This window comes from Pituophis catenifer, unplaced genomic scaffold (genome assembly GCF_029215685.1).
Source record: "Pituophis catenifer annectens isolate HBS135680 unplaced genomic scaffold, rPitCat1.0.hap2 SCAF_2, whole genome shotgun sequence".
Taxonomy (NCBI): Eukaryota; Metazoa; Chordata; class Lepidosauria; order Squamata; family Colubridae; genus Pituophis; species Pituophis catenifer.
The window spans coordinates 3,907,930-3,911,814 of NW_027256882.1; positions in this window are offsets into that span (position 1 = coordinate 3,907,930).

Below are 3,885 nucleotides of genomic sequence, written 5' to 3' on the forward strand. Positions count from 1 at the left end.
TATGTTTCTTTGTCATTTTTTCCAACCACGTGTGTATCTTAGTCCAATATCTTTTAGCTTCTACACATGTCCACCACATATGGTAATATGATCCTGGAGTCTGATGACACTTCCAACATTTCTCCGATTTATTCTTGAACATTCTGGCTATCCTCGTCGGGTAGGTGTCGCCTGTAAAACATCTTATACAAATTCTCCTTATAAGCTGTAGACATTGTCATTTTATAATTCTGAGACCACAATTTTTGCCATTTCTCTAAATCAATACCATGACCAAAATTTCCCCCCATGCTATCATTGACTCTTTAACTTGTTCTTCTTCCAATTTTACCTCTAACAAGTATCCATATATTTTTTTAATCACATAGTCATCAGAACCCATTAAAATCTTATCTAAATTAGTCATAAACCTTCTTGTTTAAGATCTTCATATCTAGAACGTATTTGCAAGTAAGAAAACCAATCCATTTTGAAACCTTGTTTTTCTAATTCTTGCCTCGGTTTAAGTTCACCCTTTTCATCCATTAATTCACTATATCTAACAATTTCTTCCCTTCTGAATACTACTGAATATGAAAATGCTTCAATTGTAGGTACCCGGACTGGAATTTTCAGATAATGTTGTTTTTTAATCTTCTCCCAATTCAATAACAGAGCCTCACGTATGTGCTGTCTTCTAAAACACCCCTGTATTTTTGTTCCTTTATACCATAAAAAAGCATGCCACCCCATCAACAAATCATGCCCTTCTAGATTCAATAATCCAATATTTCTTCAAGTTATCCATTCTTTAATCGACATCAGGCTTGATGCTTGATAATAAAGTTCCCAATTAGGTAAACCAAAGCCTCCCCGTATTCTAGCATCTTGTAACAACTTCAATTTTATCCTCGCCTCCTTTCCCTGCCAAATATATTTTAACACCATTTTATTCAAATCTTTGAAAAAATCGTTCCCCAATCTAACTGGAATTGTCTGGAACAGATATAAAATTCTAGGCAAAATATTCATCTTAATAGTTGATATCCTATCAATCAAGGAAAGCTGCAAATTTTCCCCTTTCGGCAGGTCTGTCGCCATCTGTTGCTTAAGTTTATTATAGTTACTCCAAGCCCCTTGGAGAATTGAATGCAGGGATATATCATTGGACCATAAATGAAAAGAGAAAAAGAAAAGCAAATGCAAAACAAGAAAAGTTGAAGACTCCATTGAGAATTTGATGCATCTTTAGCAAGTAATTACATGACTAGTTACTTATTTTTAAGTTACTTAATGTTACGACATACCATAAAAAAACAAAAATATGGCCCTAATGCTTGAAAAATACCTTTTGCTCACGCATGTTTCAGCTTCTCTTCATTCTGGCCTCTTGCTTGAAAGGCACATTGTTCACCCTAAAGCTTTCTGCATGCAGTCATTATTCCATCACATACTTAGAGATTTTGACCTAAAAGGGTTCCTTGCTTCTGCATTCATCCTGGTTGACACAGTGATTAATTTGACACAGTGGATGGAAGTTGGATTGAGGGGTCCTTGGTGCCCTCTGAGGTTGGTTGGTGCACTGAGGATCTTCCCTCGTTTGGCTAATGAAAGGTCTGCAACAACACAATCAAGCTCAGAGACCACCAAGGACCCCTCATTTCAATCGAGAGTGAAACATTTTCTCCTTTGATGGCAGGCTGGATTATTTTTGGTCATCCCAGAGAAAGTTCCCATTCGCATTTCTGTGTGTTTCATCAGGAAGGACTGAAGTAATTTTTTTAAGTAGTTCTTAATTTCACCTTATTTTGGTCCCCATTGATTTCCAAAGATCTTCCTTCTTGATTGATCCTTTGCAATGTTAGCACACCAGAGTGGTTTTCATTCTCATATCCTGGAGTAGGCCTAATTTGGGAGGGAGGGAGGAGGTCAGAGCCATTTATTGCCATTGGAACTTCAAATGGTTACTTAATAAATTATTGTAAATCAGGGACTGCCTGGGTTGGCCAGCAGGCTGCCTACCTATGGGAACTTAATATGCGTCCACATATCCCTACCACTGCTTTCTCTTCCCTTCTTTTACACAACTCTGTGAAAGTAGTTGCCATGGCACTGAAACAAGGATAACTGCAACGTAAGTAAGCAGTGTGGCCAGGCAGCTGGGAAGGCAAACAAAATTCTGAGATGCATCACCAGATGTATCACCCTCAGCAAAAAGGAGCTCCTATCCCTCTACGTAGGGCTTTAGTGAGACTCCATTTGGAATACTGAGTCCAGTTCTGGAGACTTCACTTTAAAAAAGGTATTGATAAGATTTTCTGAGTCCAGAGATGGGCAACATGAGGGAAGGCAAGGAAAGATCACCACAAAATTAGTACAAAGAGCCTATGAGTTGCATTTTCTAATTCAGCATCACTATAACCCCCTTTTCCTTATGGTTTTCTTTCTCTGTTATTACTTGCATAACGTGAAATGGTGGAAAGGCACGACTGTGATAATAGTAAGCAAAGGAAGAAAAGCTGAAACAATAGTAAGGGATTCAGGACTAATTGCATTTCTGCCTGCAACTCTGCTCTAGTGGATATACTCCACCGACCAGTACGCTCTCATAGAGAGGGGCTCCTCCGGGTGCCGTTGGCCAAATAATGTCGACTGTCAGCCCCTAGCGGGAGAGCCTTCTCTGTGGGGGCACCTACGATCTAGAACAAGCTCCCCCCAGAGATACGGAGGATCCCGGATCTGCGCACCGTCCGTCGCGTGCTCAAGACTTTCTTATTTAAGCAAGCCAGCCTGGCCTAAATCTTCTCCCCTTTTTAAATGTAAATTTTAATTTGTTTTTAAAATATTGGGTATTTTAAATTTGTGTCAGCCAAATTATTTAATTCATTTTATTCTATTTTAAATTTTTGTACTTATGTGTTTTAGTTTGTGGCTGTTCACCGCCCTGAGTCCTTCGGGAGAAGGGCAGTATAGAAATTTAATAAAATAAAATAAAATACTCATCAGAGGGAGTTACTTGAAATGTACCACTTAAATATTGGCATCCACACATCACTTTGAGGGCAAACGATAACCTTAATCTCCATTGATACTCATCTTTCTTTTAAAACCTCCTACTTAGCAAAAAAGCTAAGTAGCTTTTGGATGGATTGAGGATTCAAAATCAAAATAGAGCTGGAAGGGAACTTGGAGCTCTTCTAGTCCAACCTCCCGCCCAAGCAGGAGACTCTACACCATTTCTGACAAATGGCAGTCCAATCCCTTCTTCAAAGGCATCAGCCATGAAGCACCCACAACTTCCGAAGGCAAGCTCTTCCATTGGTTGATTGTTCTGTCAGAAAGTTTCTCCTTATTTCGAGATAGAAATCTTCCGGCCTTTAATCATCTTAGCTGCTCTTCTTTGCTCTTTTTCCAAAGTTTCAACATCTTTTTTGTAATGTGATGACCCAAAGGGGACGTGGTATTCCGGGTGTGGTCTTACTAAGGCATTATGAAGTGGTACTAATACCTCATGTGATTTTGATTCTATGCCTCTGTTTATAAAACCAAGGATTGTATTTGCTTTTTTTGGCTGCTGCCGCACAGAGGCGATTCATGCTTAATTGATCATCCATTCTGACTCCAAGGACCCTTCACAGTTACTATTATCCAGCCAGGTTTCAGGTAATCTGTTTTTCTTGCCCAAGTGTAAAAGCTTACTTTTCTCCACATTAAATTTCATTTTGTTGGATTCCACCTTGTCTCCGTTGGATCAGAAAGGCACAATATGCATAAATATCAAAATCTACAGAGACGTGGTGGATTAGTGGTTAGAATGCAGTACTATAGGCTAATTGACCCCAGCCAGAAGTTTGACTCTGACAGGGTCATGGATGATTCAGCTTTCAACCTTCTGAGGTGGGTAAA